The 17,602-nt window shown below is 50.3% G+C and overlaps 1 long non-coding RNA gene across 2 annotated transcripts in view; it reads left to right on the top strand.

Annotated features, from left to right (window-relative positions):
• LOC140393180 (uncharacterized) overlaps positions 1-15,107 on the top strand; it is a 325,170-nt gene extending 310,063 nt beyond the window's left edge. For both annotated transcript variants that reach the window (XR_011935516.1, XR_011935515.1), the window contains exons 3-4: positions 5,006-5,153; positions 13,847-15,107. This is a non-coding gene — a long non-coding RNA (uncharacterized lncRNA). The remainder of the gene's footprint in view (positions 1-5,005; positions 5,154-13,846) is intronic.
• Positions 15,108-17,602: the final 2,495 nt, after the last annotated feature.

The raw sequence follows: 17,602 nt of genomic DNA, 5'->3' as shown, positions 1-17,602 counted from the left end.
TAGCAACATCTACAATCCTGACTGGAGTTTTATGCTTGGAGCAAGCTGAAAATCTAGCCCACTGACTGTCACTGAGCTTATTGTAAGCCTGTGAGCAGAGGCATTGAGTGCAGAAGCAATGTTATGCGAAAGCTTTACAAATCACTGGTTGGTCCACAGCTGCAATGCTCTGTCCAATTGTGGGGCCACGTTTTAGTGAAGATGTCCTGAGCAGGAATTATACCAGGGATATAGGGGGCTTAGATTCAAGGCAGACGAACCAGACGTGAGGTGAGGAAAAAAACATTTAATATGGTGAGTTGGGGCGGCACGGTGGAGCAGTGGTTAGCACTGTTGTCTCAGGCACTGGGGACCCGGGTTCAATCCCGGTCCTGGGTCACTGTCTGTGTGGAGTTTGCACATTCTCCCCATATATGCGTGGGTTTCACCCCCACAACGCAAAGGTGTGTAGGTTAGGTGGATTGGCCACGCTAAATTGCCCCTTAATTGGGTACTCTAAATTTATTCTGATTTGGAATGAAATGCCTTAAAGATTCAATAATAACTTGAGAATGGAATTCAAAAGATACTTTGAGGGGAAAGGTTTCCAGGGCCACAAGGTTAGGGCATAGGAAGGTCCAAATGGCCTTATTCTGCACAGAGTCATTCTGATTCTATTGAGCTCCCTGATACCCAGCCTGGGATTTTGAAATGTCAGTTTGATAAATATGCCAGATTCATGCTGACTACATTTTATTTATTCTGGTTCCATATTACATGGTTTTAACTACAGTAATGTTGACAAGATTATAATGATTCTGAATTATATGCAATATTTTTGAGGAGTTATTTTTAACCATATCATCTTGAACACCAATTCAATGAAATTGGATATCATCCTACTGCAAGTAGTGTTTTTAACTAACCAGATTGCCCATGATACATCAGATGACATGTTTCATATTGACAGTGACGGTTATACCATGTAATGCACAGTGGATTATATATTGAGAAGTTTGTTCACATTTTGACAGCCCTTTTCTCCCGCACATAAGAGATCATCGCAAAATAAGTTATTTTCTTCCAAGGTGGGGCTGTGTTTAAAGAAGCCTGTTTTTTCTTGAAGGTAGCATTGTTTAACTACTAGGCACAATCACCTTCAGCTATTTCATCAGTGACATCCCCACTAACACAAAATCAGAAAAGACAATGTTCACAGATGATTGGCACAGTGGCTAGTCAATGGGGTGGCACAGTGGTTAGCACTGCTGCCTCACAGCGCCAGGGACCCGGGTTCAATTTCAACTTCTCGTTCTGTCTGTGGGGAGTTTGCACATTCTTCCCATGTCTGCATGGGTTTCCTGCGGGTGCTCCCACTGTCCAAAGGTGTACAGGTTATGGCCATGCACACCTTGCATGGCCATGCTAAAATGTCCCTAGGTGGTATTGCAGGGATAGGATGATGGATTGGATTGGGCCTAGGGAGTGTGCCCCTTCAGAGGGCCGATGCAGACTCGATGGATCAAATGGCCCCCTTCTGCACTGTATTGATTCTATGTACAATGTTCAGTACCATTTGCACCTTTTCAGATACTGAAATACTCCTTGCTCACCTGAAGCAAGATGGCAACATTCAGGCTTGGGCTGATAAGTGACACATAGCATTTGCACCTCACAAGTTCCAGGCAACAACCATCTCCAAGAAGAGAGAATTGAAACATTTTCCCTTAACATTCAGCAATATTAACATTGCTGAATCCTCCACCATCAACACCCGGGGGGGTTACTGCTGTTCACTATATTTGCAGAATAAAACAATGGAAATGTTGAAACACGTGGGTTGAACACAATAATCAAAGAGGTTTGTTAACTGTACATAGGCTTGGTCTAGACTGACTCTAAACTGCAAAGTAGCCAATGGCATCAGGGACTATCACGTGACTCAACCCTTAACGGGACCATGCAACAGCACAACAATATCAACCCACATGTGTAACATCCCCCCCCCCCTTTACCTCGAAGGTCCAACACAAACAAATTACTATAGTATTTCTACATAGCTATTTACACATATATACAGTGACAGGCTTTCCATTACTTCTCAGTGATAATAGGCAATAGGAAAGACAATCTGGTGGGCATCTAGTCTGCACTGGTTGCCTGCGCACTTCAGGGAGTTGCTTGTTCTTGACCTGAGATTCTTAGGTTCATCTGTGGATGACCAGAAGTCACAGTCACATGATCCGGCTGTGTGAATGGTGTTTCCATTTGAGGTGGTTCTGTTTTATATGGCACTGGCATATCAATCTGTGTCGACGACAGCTGATCTGCATGTTATCTCCACACTGACTCATCCCATGTTTGTGCAGTATAAGAGATTGGACAAGTTTGAACCAATCTTCAAACTTGCAGGAACCCACTTGAAATGAAATGAAATGAAAATCGCTTATTGTCACAAGTAGGCTTCAATGAAGTTACTGTGAAAAGCCCCTAGTCACCACATTCCGGCGCCTGTTCGGGGAGGCTGTTACGGGAATTGAACCGTGCTGCTGGCCTGCCTTGGTCTGCTTTCAAAGCCAGTGATTTAGCCCTGTGCTAAACAGCCACTTCGCACTAGTGGTACAGCTGCGTGCCAACATTTGGTCTCTTTGTTTAAACAAGCGTCTTCTCGAATTACCTTCTCTTCTCACGATTTGGAACTGCTGATTAAGTTCCACCATCTCGGACATTTCCTGCAGAGTGAGTAAATCAAAGGTAGCTCTCAACTTCCTCATCATTAGTAGCAAAGCTGGGGAACTCTGTGCAACAGCACAACAATATCAACCCACATACATAACAGTAACCATTGACCAGAAACTTAATTTGACCAGCCACTTAAATACTGCGCATACAAGAGCAGGTCAGAGTCTGGGAATTCTGCAGACAGTTGTTGTAATATGTCTTTAAGGGATATCAGCATCATATTACTAGAAGGGAAAAGTGTCATGTGATCCAGTCTTAGTTTCACTTTTGCTTTGAGCAGAGCGCACATGCACAACTCTGATGCCTTCAAGCATAACCTATGCATAATTGTTTTCATGTGTCTAATCTTAATAAATGAACACATAACATGGTTACTCAATGTTTATGAGCAATTGGTGCCTGGTGCCTTGTACAATAAATACAGTATTGTGTCATTCTAACAATACGACAAGAGTAACTTGCTTCTTGACTCCCCAAAGCCTCTCCACCGTCTACAAGCTCCAAGTCAGGAATGTAATGGAATACTCTCCGCTTGCCTGGATGAGAGCAGCTCTACGAACACTCAAGAAACTCAACACCATTCAAGCAAATGTAGTTTGCTTGATCAGCACCCTATCTCCCACCTTATACATTCATTCTCTCCATCATCGGCACACAGTGGCAATAGTGTGTTCCATCTAGATGTTTACCTGCAGGAACTCGCCAATGGTCTTTCGACAGCATCTTCCAAACCCACAACTTCTACAAGAACAATAAACACATGGAAACACCACCACCAGCAAGTTCCCCTCCAAGTTGCACACCTTCCTGACTTGGAACTTAGTTTGTAACTATAGACTTTGAAAGAATTCGGACTTTGATTCCAATGATGTGCAACTGTTTTTACATTCAGTAAAAGTGAGCACAGCTGAGCAATACAGACAAGCAAATCAAAGTCTTCACTAGTTTCCCTTTTTTCACAGGTGGAATACCTCAACCTGCAGCCTTTACAAAGCTTTGCGGCCCTGATCATTGAAAGGGCAGATAGGTCTGACTGTCAGCTCCAACAGCACTTAAGCTATAAGCCGCAACCAAAGGGGAGGTGATTTGAGCATCCTCTCAACTCTTTTTATTTTCAAGCTGTATAATCTATTACTTTCACCAGGATTTCTTTTCCCTAATGAAACAACAAATTAATAGAATTTTTTTTTTTTTAATTTTAAAATTAATTCTCCCTCACTTTTGAAATACTTCTCTCTTCTTTGGTCCTGCACATCGCACATTCTTCTCAGTTGGCTAATAATTATTTATTGACAATGGCCGGAATTCTCCATTTGAGAGACTTGTTGCCGTGGGATTGAATTGCGTGCGGTTGGCATTCCCATTGTGGGGGCTATTTGGGAAGTGAGTCAGGAGATGCCAGCACTCTGCCCACGTGAATTTAGAGCAATTCCCATTCCTGTTAATGTCTGATTCACTGGGACCAGAATTGACGCTGGGAGCCCGTCAAGCTGGAGCTGCTTACAAGCACTCCACACCCCAAACACGCTCCTTCCAGCCAAGAAGGTGGCTCCCAGAAAACCAGCACCGAGATTCGCAGAGTCAGAGCTTGATCGAATGCTGGACGCAGTGGAGGAGAGGAGGGACACCCTCTTCCCCAGGGTGGGCAGGAGACTTAAACCCGCCATTGTCAACAGGGCCTGGGAGGAGGTGGTCAGTGCTACAGCCTCACCAGGAGGCCTGGGACCCTGTGCCGCAAAATGATGAACAACCTCCTTAGGGCAGCCCGGCTGTGTCACCACCTCTGTCCCCCTGGTATCATTCCGGTCCCTCATTCCTTGCATCACCCCCCCCAATCCCCGAAGGCAAAGAGACCAACAACACCCCACCTGCCTTCATTTCCATTACATTCCACCCTCCACCACACCTCAACTCCTGTATTGTCCTCTTTGGCCAGGTGCCTTGCACACATATGCCACCAGCTATACACCCTGACTGAACTCACCTCCATGCATCGCATCATATCTTTTATGTCCGCTAGGACAAGGTGGCGCATAATAAGAGGGAGTGCCAGAAAACCAGCAGGGGCATCCCAGACCTGTGAGTGCAGACACCTGTGTAGCAGAGTGCAATGGATTAAGCAGGTGAGGCGGATGAGAGGGAAATCTCGGAAGCGGAGGTTGCCATGCAGCAACCAAGTGGGCTCCCAAAGAAAATTGGTGTCCTTATAGCAAGTGAGACACCCCTGACCCACAGACGACTCCTTCCCAAGATCTCACCATGTGTCATGTCTTTTGTCTTGCAGGACCACCATCAGATGAGGCCGGGCTGACCAGAGTGGCTGTCTTCCAGCCACGTCCCCAGCACACCCCAGAGTACCAGTCCGAAGAAGACACCAATTTCTCGTCACTGCTGACACCTGCACCTCCACCATCGCAGAGACTATCACCCCGGTGAGGCATTTTAGTGAAGGGGCTCCTGCATCACCTTCTGTTGCGCACTTCACCCAGTCTGCAGCACATCAGGTGAAGGTAGGGACTCCTGAGAGAGCAGGTGGTTGGAGGATTGCCCTGTCCCAGGACACAGCTGTCGTCTGGTCAGTGTCACGTTTCTGGAAGGTATGATCCCGTCGCTGGTAGATTCGCAGACACAGAGCCAGGATTTACAGGCAGGGATGTCAGCCAGTTTACAGCGCCTGCAGGGGCAGCTGGAGGAGTCCAACCACCTTCAGGCCCAGAGGTGGTGTCAACAATGCGTGATACCCAGGCCAACACTCAACAAATAGTGTCAGCAGTGGGAACCTTGGGGCAAGACGTCAGAGCCATGGGTCAAGATGTCCAAAGCTTGGGGCAATCTGTGGGGTTGATGGCTGAGGCACAGGATAGAGGAGCCCAGTCACAGGCAGACATGTGTCAGGCCCACGTGGATATTGCTGCAGTGCTCCAGAGCTTGGCCCAGTCACAAATGGTCACAACTGAGAGCACTGAGAACATTGGTCACAGAGGGACAATGCACAGTCTCAGAGGAACATTTCACTGTGCCAGAGGGACATAATCCAGGCAGTGAGGGACATGTCTCACTCACTGAGGGACATGTCCCAGTCTCAGTGCCCCATGGCTGAGGGCATCACGACACGGCTCTGACGAGAGTGGGCCTCCAGGACTGGCAGCGCCAAGTGACGCTGGAGCCTCTGGAGCTCACTCTGGCCTTACCTCCATCGCATGGAATAGCCTGGGGTCCATCGAGCACCCCGAGGGGGGAGGAAGTGAAGGGGCTCATGCCGATGCCTCTTGCAGGGGAGGTGGTGGTACACAGTACTTCCAGGCCCTCCCAACCTGACACTGGTACATTAGATGGGCAGTGGGGACTTCCGGGTGCGGCGATGACCAGCTGAGTCGCACGTTTCGGCAGCTCCCTGTGAAACGGACTTTTGGGCTCTTGATAGGAGCCCCAACGGCAATTTTAACGGCTGAAAACACCGTGCGGTAAACCAGAAGGGTGTTCCCCCTGGACACGGATGGAAAAAGGAGAGGAAAGTGGCCGGATTGCAGCGGATCCTTTGGAACAACGGCAAGGAAGGCAAGCAGAAACCAAGATGGCGTCGGAAGGTGGCAGTTTCATATGGGGCCCTGAACAACAAGAGTTTTTGAAACGCTGCGTGGAGGAGATAAAAAAGGAAATGAAGAAAGAGTTGTTGGCCCCGATATTACAGGCGATTGAAGGGCTGAAAGAGGAACAAAAGACCCAGGAGCAGGAGCTTCGGGTCGTGAAGGCGAAAGCAGCAGAGAATGAAAACGACATACAGGGCCTGGTGGTGAAGTCGGAGATACAGGAGGCACACCAGAAACGATCTGTGGAGAGGTTGGAGGCACTGGAAAATAACGCGAGGAGGAACAACTTGAGGATTCTTGGCCTTCCTGAAGGTGTGGAGGGGGCGGACGTCGGGGCATATGTGAGCACGATGCTGCACTCGTTAATGGGAGTGGAGGCCCCGACGGGTCCGTTGGAGGTGGAGGGAGCATACCGAGTTATGGTGCGAGGACCGAGAGCAGGGGAAGCTCCCAGAGCCATAGTGGTGAGATTTCTCCGTTTTAAGGATAGAGAAATGGTCCTTAGATGGGCGAAGAAAACTCGGTGTAGTAAATGGGAGAACGCGGTGATCCGCGTCTATCAAGATTGGAGTGCGGAGGTGGCGAGAAGGAGGGCGAGCTTTAATCGGGCCAAAGCGGTACTTCACAAAAAAAAGATAAAGTTTGGAATGCTGCAACCGGCAAGACTGTGGGTCACATATCAAGGGAGGCACCACTACTTTGAGACGGCGGATGAAGCGTGGACTTTTATTGTAGAAGAAAAATTGGAATGATTGGACTACGAAAATGAACGTTTGGACAAAGTGGTGGGACGAGTGGGGGGGGGGGGGGGGGGGGCGAAGAGGGATTGTATGATTAATCCTGCGGTATGGTAACTTTTCTTTCTCCCACAGGTGGTGATGGGGGAGGTGGGGAGGGAGAGGAGATGGGGCGTTGGCCATGGGAGGCGGGGCCGAGGGAGAGGCGCGGGCTTGGTTCCCGCGCTATGATAATTATGGCGGGAATAGAGAAGCAGGAAGGAGGGGGCGCCGCAAGGGGCGAGCTGTGATCACGGGGGGAAGCCGAGGTCAGCCAGAGTTTGCTGACTTCTGGGAGCAACATGGGGGGAGTAATTACGCTAGCGGGTGGTCTAGCGGGGGGGGGGAGGGGGGAATTACGGGGTTGCTGCTGCTGGGGAAAGGGGGGAGTGGGTGCGGGAAAGGATGGGCGGGGGGGCACCGTCTGGGAGAAATACAGCCGCGTGGGAACTGGGCGAGAAGCTGGAAAAAGATGATGGCTAACCGGCAAGGGGGGGGGTGGGAAGCCCCCCAACCCGGGGGGGTGGGAAGCCCCCCAACCCGGCTGATCACGTGGAACGTGAGGGGGCTTAACGGGCCGATAAAGAGGGCACGAGTACTCGCACACCTTAAGAAACTTAAAGCAGATGTGGTCATGTTACAGGAAACGCACCTGAAACTGATAGATCAGGTTAGGCTGCGCAAAGGATGGGTGGGGCAGGTGTTCCATTCGGGGCTGGATGCGAAAAACAGGGGGGTGGCTATATTAGTGGGGAAGCGGGTAATGTTCGAGGCAAAGACTATAGTGGCGGATAACGGGGGCAGATACGTGATGGTGAGTGGCAAATTACAGGGAGAGATGGTGGTGTTGGTAAACGTGTATGCCCCGAATTGGGACGATGCCAATTTTATGAGGCGAATGCTAGGACGCATCCCAGACCTAGAGACCGGAAAGCTGATAATGGGGGGAGACTTTAACACGGTGTTGGAACCAAGGCTGGATAGGTCGAAGTCCAGGACTGGTAGGAGGCCGGCAGCAGCCAAGGTGCTTAAGGATTTTATGGAGCAGATGGGAGGGGTGGACCCGTGGAGATTCAGTAGACCTAGGAGTAAGGAGTTCTCGTTTTTCTCCTATGTCCATAAAGTCTATTCACGCATAGACTTTTTTGTGTTGGGTAGGGCATTGATCCCGAGGGTGAGGGGAACGGAATATACGGCTATAGCCATTTCGGATCATGCCCCACACTGGGTAGACTTGGAGATAGGGGAGGAAACAAGAGGGCGTCCACCCTGGAGAATGGATATGGGACTAATGGCGGATGAGGGGGTGTGCTTAAGGGTGAGGGGATGCATTGAAAAGTACTTGGAACTTAATGACAATGGGGAGGTTCAGGTGGGAGTGGTCTGGGAGGCGTTGAAGGCGGTGGTTAGGGGGGAGCTGATATCAATAAGGACACATAAAGGGAAGCAGGAGAGTAAGGAACGGGAGCGGTTGTTGCAAGAACTTTTGAGGGTGGACAGACAGTATGCGGAAGCACCGGAGGAGGGACTGTATAGGGAAAGGCAAAGGCTGCATGTGGAATTTGACTTGCTGACCACAGGCACTGCAGAGGCACAATGGAGGAAGGCGCAGGGTGTACAGTATGAATATGGAGAGAAGGCGAGCACATTGCTGGCACACCAATTGAGGAAAAGGGGAGCAGCGAGGGAAATAGGGGGGGTGAGAGACGAAGATGGAGAGACGGAGCGGGGAGCGGAGAGAGTGAATGAAGTGTTTAAGACATTTTATAAAAAATTGTATGAAGCTCAACCCCCGGATGGGAGGGAGAGAATGATGGAGTTTTTGGATCGGCTGGAAATTCCCAAGGTGGAAGAGCAGGAAAGAATGGGATTGGGAGCACAGATCACGGTAGAAGAAGTGGTGAAAGGAATTAGGAACATGCAGACGGGAAAGGCCCCGGGACCGGACGGATTCCCAGTTGAATTTTACAGAAAATATTTGGACTTGCTCGCCCCGCTACTGACGAGGACCTTCAACGAGGCAAAGGAAAGGGGACAACTGCCCCCGACTATGTCAGAAGCAACGATATCGCTTCTTTTAAAGAAGGAAAAGGATCCGCTACAATGCGGGTCCTACAGACCAATCTCCCTCCTCAATGTAGATGCCAAGGTCTTGGCCAAGGTAATGGCAATGAGAATAGAGGAATGTGTCCCGGGGGTGGTTCATGAGGACCAAACTGGGTTTGTGAAGGGGAGACAGCTGAACACGAACATACGGAGGTTGTTAGGGGTAATGATGATGGCCCCACCAGAGGGTGAAACGGAGATAGTAGTGGCGATGGATGCCGAGAAAGCATTTGATAGAGTGGAGTGGGATTATCTGTGGGAGGTGTTGAGGAGATTTGGGTTCGGAGAGGGGTATGTTAGATGGGTGCAGCTGTTGTATAGGGCCCCAGTGGCGAGTGTGGTCACGAATGGACGGGGATCGGCATATTTTCGGCTCCATAGAGGGACAAGGCAGGGATGTCCTCTGTCCCCATTACTGTTTGCACTGGCGATTGAGCCCCTGGCGATAGCGCTGAGAGGTTCCAAGGGATGGAGGGGAATACTTAGGGGAGGAGAAGAACACCGGGTATCTTTATATGCGGATGATCTGCTACTATATGTGGCGGATCCAGCGGAGGGGATGCCAGAAATAATGCGGATACTTGGGGAGTTTGGGGATTTTTCAGGGTATAAATTGAACATGGGAAAGAGTGAGCTGTTTGTGGTGCATCCAGGGGAGCAGAGTAGAGAAATAGAAGACCTACCGTTGAGGAAGGTAACAAGAGACTTTCGTTACCTGGGGATCCAGATAGCTAAGAATTGGGGCACATTGCACAGGCTAAATTTGACGCGGTTGGTGGAACAGATGGAGGAAGATTTCAAGAGATGGGATATGGTAGCATTGTCAATGGCAGGGAGGGTGCAGGCAGTTAAGATGGTGGTCCTCCCGAGATTCCTTTTTGTGTTTCAGTGTCTCCCGGTGGTGATCACGAAGGCTTTTTTCAAAAGGATAGAAAAGAGTATCATGGGTTTTGTTTGGGCCGGGAAGACTCCGAGAGTGAGGAAGGGATTCTTACAGCATAGTAGGGATGGGGGGGGCTGGCACTACCGAGCCTAAGTGAGTATTATTGGGCCGCTAATATTTCAATGGTGAGTAAGTGGATGGGAGAGGAGGAAGGAGCGGCGTGGAAGAGATTAGAGAGGGAATCCTGTAGGGGGACCAGCCTGCAGGCTATGGTGACAGCCCCATTGCCGTTCTCACCAAGGAACTATACCACGAGTCCGGTGGTGGTAGCTACACTGAAGATTTGGGGACAGTGGAGACGACATAGGGGAAAGACCGGAGCACTGGGGGGGTCCCCGATAAGAAACAACCATAGGTTTGCCCCGGGGGGAATGGATGGGGGATATGGAATGTGGCAAAGAGCAGGTATAACGCAATTGAAAGATCTATTTGTGGATGGGAAGTTTGCGAGTCTGGGAGCGCTGACCGAGAAATATGGGTTGCCCCAAGGGAATGCATTCAGGTACATGCAATTGAGGGCTTTTGCGAGGCAGCAGGTGAGGGAATTCCCGCAGCTCCCGACACAAGAGGTGCAGGACAGAGTCATCTCAAAGAAATGGGTGGGGGACGGTAAGGTGTCGGATATATATAGGGAAATGAGAGACGAAGGGGAGACTATGATGGACGAACTAAAAGGGAAATGGGAAGAAGAGCTAGGGGAGGAGATTGAGGAGGGGATGTGGGCAGATGCCCTAAACAGGGTAAACTCGTCGTCCTCGTGCGCCAGGCTAAGCCTGATTCAGTTTAAGGTATTACACAGGGCACATATGACTGGAACACGGCTCAGTAAATTTTTTGGGGTGGAGGATAGGTGTGCGAGGTGCTCGAGAAGCCCAGCGAATCATACCCATATGTTTTGGTCATGCCCGGCACTACAGGGGTTTTGGATGGGGGTGACAAAGGTGCTTTCGAAAGTAGTAGGAGTCCGGGTCGAACCAAGCTGGGGGTTGGCTATATTTGGGGTTGCACAAGAGCCGGGAGTGCAGGAGGCGAAAGAGGCCGATGTTTTGGCCTTTGCGTCCCTAGTAGCCCGGCGCAGAATATTGCTAATGTGGAAAGAAGCCAAGCCCCCGGGGGTGGAGACCTGGATAAATGATATGGCGGGGTTCATAAAGTTAGAGCGGATTAAGTTCGTCCTAAGGGGGTCGGCTCAAGGGTTTACTAGGCGGTGGCAACCGTTCGTCGAATATCTTGCGGAAAGATAGACAGGGGAGAACAAAGAAGGCAGCAGCAGCGGCCCAGGACTTGGGGGGGGGGGGGGGGGATGGGGGGGGGCTGTGTGGCCTGAGACAAGGCAGTTGCCAATTAGGGCTAGTTTTTATTTTTTGTTATTTAATATTTATTTATTTGTTGTTGTTTTTGTTTAAATTTAAAAAAGGTCATTATTATCTGTATTGTTACAATGTTGTGTAAAGGATGCACAATGTACTGTGTTGGTTGACCAAAAATTTTCAATAAAATATTATTTAAAAAAAAAAAAGATGGGCAGTGGGCAGAACAGGGTGGCACGTCATAACCTGTGACACATGATGGTTGGCTGGGCCCTTCCAGGCCCTTCAGAGGATGCCTGCCAAAAGCATCTCAGGTCAGAGGGTGAGAGACACAACAGGCTGCCTCCATGTCTGATGTGCTGTCAGGAGTAACACCGAGAAGAAGTGTTAGAGCATGGAAAATTAGAAATTTAGACAACACTTAAGTTGGCACGGGTAGGACAGTGCAGGGTAGGCCCTCATGACACTTGAATGTCCCACCTGGGATCACGCTCAGCAAGGAGTAGTGGGGAACGGGGCCAGAAGTGTGAGGCCACCATATATGACAGCTTATCCAGTAAGTGAGCCTTCACTGTTCACCAGAAACCCCCTACTGCCCCAAAGGATATAGGGGCCCATGAGAGGGATTGGCCAGCAGGGATCACCCGGGCAGACAGTGGAATGTGATCCTAAAGGCAGGAGTCAGCTTTTGTCAAATGATGAGGAACACCAGAGCTCACCTCACAGCGAGTCATCATCAGGCCCGTGGACAAGACCCGTTGATACTGGCAACCCAGGGCCAACACCCTGCAGTGATGCTGGTAGGACCCTCGGAGGTGGAAGGTTAGGTTGGGGTAGTGGGATGGAGTGAAGGGAGGAGGGACAGGGAATGTAGAGTGAAGGGCTGTGGGTCAGGCAAGGTGTGAGCGGCTATTGTGTAGGGGGTACCATTTGGAAGGGTGGGGGAGGGAATGGAGAGGTCGGACTGGGCAGCGGAGCTGCCAGTGTCCAGGCCCCTTAGTTGTCAAATCGGGAGTTGATGAGGTTGTCCCGTGTGGAGCATACGTTTGGCAGCCTGACCTACCAACCAAGGCTCCGGTCCCTCGCTGGCGGCCGAAATCGGTGTTTGCGCCTGGCGCCGGCAGTTCTATGCAAAATCGTCATTTGCAGGAATTCTGATATCATTAGCGGGTTGGACAATGATATTCTCTCAGGCGGAAGTCACACGGTTGCAAATTGGTGCAAGTATTTACAAATGGGCTTGGGCGCCATGGCTACTGAGGGGTAGCGAGAAAGTCAGGAAACTTTTAAAAATTCTCCAAAATGTCCGGGCTTGCTGGTGGGGGGGGGGGGGGGGGCGGGGGGGGGTGTTGGGGGAGGGGGGGAGAGATGGCTACCTGGGCTGGTGGGAGTAGTGGGGAGTGACTTGGTGATGTCCCCCTCAGGATCTGGGTGGCCTGGCTCAGACCGTCATTGCTGCAGTATGTACTTTAAACCGACCCTTTGGCTCTACTTCCAGGCCCCTGGCTGTTCACTCTGCTGACTGCTCACTGTGTCCTTTAAATGTTCAGAGAGTCTCTGGTCATTTGGGGGCCTACCTAGCCCATCCCTCTGGATAACTCACATCCCAGCTGACCCATCAATGGATGGGCGTGGCCTAGCTCAATCAGTGACACACCAGGTGCTGCCACCCCTCAGTGCACTCATCAGAAGCACAGCCCCACTGCAGGGGAATAGCAGAGCTCACCCCAAACAAAGGACACACGCACCGTGGCCTTTGGCATTCTCCCTAGCACACTGCCCCTCTCAGGGCAGAAACTTCACCAGTGACACTCCAAACCCCGCCTGCCCACCATGTCCCTGTTCCCATCCATCATACCCGCAGACAGGTTGTCACAACTTGTGTGTCACACGCAGGATCCACATCACACTGCAGCTAAACTCCCAGCAGACACACATTTTCCTCGCTCAACACCATCAGTTGTACCTGCCCACATACAAGCCTCTAAGGATGAAGGCGATTGGTAGCACAAGGTTAACTTCTCAATCTCACACCAGGTGCCGCCCTGCTGGCAGGATAACACACAGCCCACCCAGTGAGGAAACCCACAGTAGACCCCAATGGAGGAAATTGTACAGGGGCCACACAGTTGATCGCTGACAAGGGTTGTGGAATCCATCGGTACCCTTATTGACAGGATGGCTGGTGAAGACAGATGCTCCCCTCATCACAGGCCAGGTGCCATTCTCTGGTGGGGGTAGGGGTGCAGTGCGGACGGCAACATATTGGGGGACCAGCTGGGGGGTGGGGTTGGGGGGGAATGTGTTGAGGTACAACGGGGACACCATGTAACCTGGTGGCATTGGATGGGCAAGGCTATACTCATTCTGCCAACAAGTCTTCTCTTTTTCCCCCTGCAGGGAATTAATTTCGGAGTACAGCCAGCGATGCCCGTTGCAGACGCACGGAGGCAGAAGGCACAGGGCCTGTTCGGGGACGACCCTGCACAAGAGGAACCTGCCCCAGAGGAGCAGGGGCCAGCCATTGGGGCTCGAGTGCCGGCCGTCCAACAGGCCGAGGAGCAGGTGCGAAGGAGGCACGGCATCAGGGCACGTGTATACCGTCGGCACCTGTCCTTCCAAGAAGCTGCCGGACCTGGTGTGCCACTAAAGACTTTGGCTAACCACTGAGACCACGTGCCACCAGTGCCAGATGCTGGCACATCTGGAACCGGGGGATTGGTAGAGGGCACCTGTTCCCGGTGGCCGTCAATGTGACGGTTGCCCTAAACTTCTATGCCTCTGGGTCTTTCCAGGGGCTGAGTGAGGACCTGTGCAGGATCTCACAGACATCTGCACACAGGTGCTCCCGGGTAGCGGATTACATAAGCTTCAGTCTGGACCACATACGCCAGGATGCCCGCGCAGCAGGATTTGCCGCTATCACTGGCAAACCCCAGGTCCAGGGGGTGATCAATGGCATTAATGTCGCCCTATGAGCACTGACTCATCAGGGGGTGCCCTTCAGCAATAGGAAGGGTTCCACTCCCTGAATGTGCATTTGGTGTGTAACTACTAACTGCACATCATGCACTTCCACACCCAATACCTAGGCAGCGTTCACGGCGCATCCACGCAATGGACCGGAGCATGGCGCCAGAATCGACGGGGGGGGGGGCACAAACCTTTCCGATCACAATTCACGCTTCCAGCGTCGCAAAACAGAGAATCCCGCCCAAAATAGTAAATAACTGACTGCCTAAGTATGAATGTTTGCTCAGTAATTCCATTGAGTGAAGGTCAGATCATTCAATCTCTTACTGCATAAAGGTTTGAATCAATAAACACCCAACTAACATGAAATACTGAACAATATAACATTCTAAAATATGTTTTAAATAATCAAAACAGTGACACCTTCACTTGTAAAGTGGACAGAGATTGGGGGAATTCCAATATTTTGAACTGGGGAAGAGGGGGATATAACCCATTTCAGAAACATATGGGAGAACATGTTCTTCTTATCAATGTAATGGTTACTTCAAGTGCAGGATTACGCAATGTCAAGTGTTAAGACTATTCAGGCAGTAATCCAAGTGCTTTATCAACCGTTCACCATCACAGCTTTCCCACTTTCATTTGTACTGTAATGCCCAAATGTGTTTGAAAGCCAAAAGTAAATTGTGTAAATGAATCAAGTTAATAACTGGAAATAGCTGCTTATCTTTGATCAACAATCCGAAAATACTGTTGATGGCAAAATGAAGAAAAATGTTGCGGATACATACCGTTCAGGAAACCATCTTTTGGGAGAGTCAGAACCTGTTGTGTGAGGTGAGCAGTCACCATCGGTAACCGTGAAAATAATTCCCTAAAAATAAAACCCGAAAAACAGGAAGGATTGCTGAGAATTTTCAGTCACTTATGGCAAGTGGTTGGTGAGAACGTAGCGGCCAACAGTAGTCTGAACATCGTGGGGCTGCTTTTTCTGAGATTAGCGCCTGGGGAATACTTATTTTCCAGGCAATAAGCACAGGAAGTAGAGGTGCAGACCTGTGATACTGGACCTCCTTCACTTTAGTATTCCCCAGGGTTAAAGTAGAGGCACGGGACACTGGAGTTACTCAAAACATAATTAATGTCATCTTTGGAAGAGTGCATTAACAGGGTGAGGTCTGATGGGTTAAATTGCCTTGCCCTGACTTCTCGTCTATTGAACCTGACCAACGATTACAACAATTATGTCATCCTCCCCATCGATTTTTCCTTCTTCTTGACAGACACCAGCAAAAACTACCGAGCTGATCTGTCAGTGCCTGTTACTGTTTTCCCACTTGTTACACTTTCATCATATAATGTAAACTTAGAAAATGGGCTGAGTTCTCCGTTTCGATTGTGCAATCCAACGGGAGAAGCACTAAGCATTAGCTCGCGCGACTTGCCAGGGGCAAACCCGGCGAGACCGCTACTGGTATCTAACTTCAATTAGGGCTGACAATGATCCCCCACGGGTTTCACGGCGGCAATTACTGTCCCGCCAGCTGATTCGCCTGGACCACCTCCGGAAGCTCCTGCTAATGAGGGGGAGCAACACATAAACCGTTCCCTCCGAGCAAACCACAGCCAGCGCAGATCTGCTTCATGTTTCTGAGATGCTGACCTGGCCAGACTGTTGGGCGAGGTGGAGTCGAGACGGCACACCCTGATCCCCCGAGGGGTTTGGAGGGTCAGCCGCAGGTCAGCCAGTACCGCCCGGGATGCAGTGGCAGCGGCCGTCAGTTTGGGAAACATTGCAAGGAGGACCGCAGTCCAGTGTCGTAAGAAGATCAATGACCTCAACCGTGCCGCACGGGTGAGTTGGCATTGGCCCCTTGGCCCAGGTCCCGTGTGCCACCCCCAGACCTTCCCCCCAACGAATCAGCGGCTGGCACCGCACACCACAAACCCCCCCCCCCTTGTCTCCCTTCTAATAATAATAACCTTTATTATTGTCACAAGTAGGCGATGAAGTTACTGTGAAAATCCCCTAGTCGCCACACTCCGGCGCCTGTTCGAATACACAGAGGGAGAATTGAGAATGTCCAATTCACCTAACAAGCATGTCTTATGGGGGGGGTCTCTGGTGGAAGTCACTCTTATGAGGGTCTTTAGTTGGGGGTCTCTCTTATGGGGGTCTCTGATGGGAGTCTCTCTTATGGGAGAGTTCTGCTGGGGGCTCCCCTATGCGGGTCTCTAATGGGGGGGGGGGTCTGTTGGGGTGTCTGGTGGGGATGGGGTGGGCAGGATTTGCATTGTTGGGGGATGGGGGTCTTTTGGTGGACTTTGGAGGCAGCTCCCTGAAAGAGTTACCCACTTGGCCCAACGTAAGATCCACTGCACCAGGGGCATGCTGGGAAACAGCTGCAGCAATTCTTGCCCACATGAATCCCAGCCCAGAGGACCGGACGTAGACTTAGAGAATCCAGCGTCCAGCCTGTTAATAGGATTCAAATGGGTCAATTTGACCCATTTGCTGGATTCTCCACTACATGAGGCACACCAGCAGCAGGCAGTGAAGAATCAAGTCCAATATATTTTGGACTTTGGAGCATCAGATGGTTGTTCCACCCTTTGGGCCTGCTCTGCCACTCAATAAGATCATGGCTGGTCTGGTTCTAGCCTCAACTCCACTTTCCTCTCTGCCCCCATAACCTTTGATTCCCTCATCTTTCAAAATTCTATCCAGCTCTGCCGCAAGTAAAGTCAAAGGACCAGCCTCCATGGCTTTCTGAAGAAGAGAACTCCATGTACTAAACAACTCACTCGGAGAAAAGAAATTCTCCTCATCTCCATCTATTCTTAAACTGTCCCATAAGCTGGACTGAAACAATTATTAGAGATAGTTCAGTAATGCATGTATTGTATATGAAACAATATTACTTCCACTCACATTAGGTTAAGTATGGGCAACATGGTGGCACAATGGTTAGCACTGCTGCCTCACGGCACCGAGGTTCAAAGTTTGATCCGGGTTCTGGGTCACTGTCCGTGTGAAGTTTGCACATTCTCCCCGTGTTTGAGTGGGTTTTGCCCCCACAACCCAAAGATGTGCAGGTTCGGTGGATTGGCCTCGCTAAAATTGTCCCTTAATTGGAAAAATGAATTGGGTATTCTAAAAAAATTTTTTAAAACATTATG

This window comes from Scyliorhinus torazame, chromosome 16 (assembly GCF_047496885.1).
Source record: "Scyliorhinus torazame isolate Kashiwa2021f chromosome 16, sScyTor2.1, whole genome shotgun sequence".
Taxonomy (NCBI): Eukaryota; Metazoa; Chordata; class Chondrichthyes; order Carcharhiniformes; family Scyliorhinidae; genus Scyliorhinus; species Scyliorhinus torazame.
This window is presented reverse-complemented; position numbering and strand designations above follow the sequence as displayed.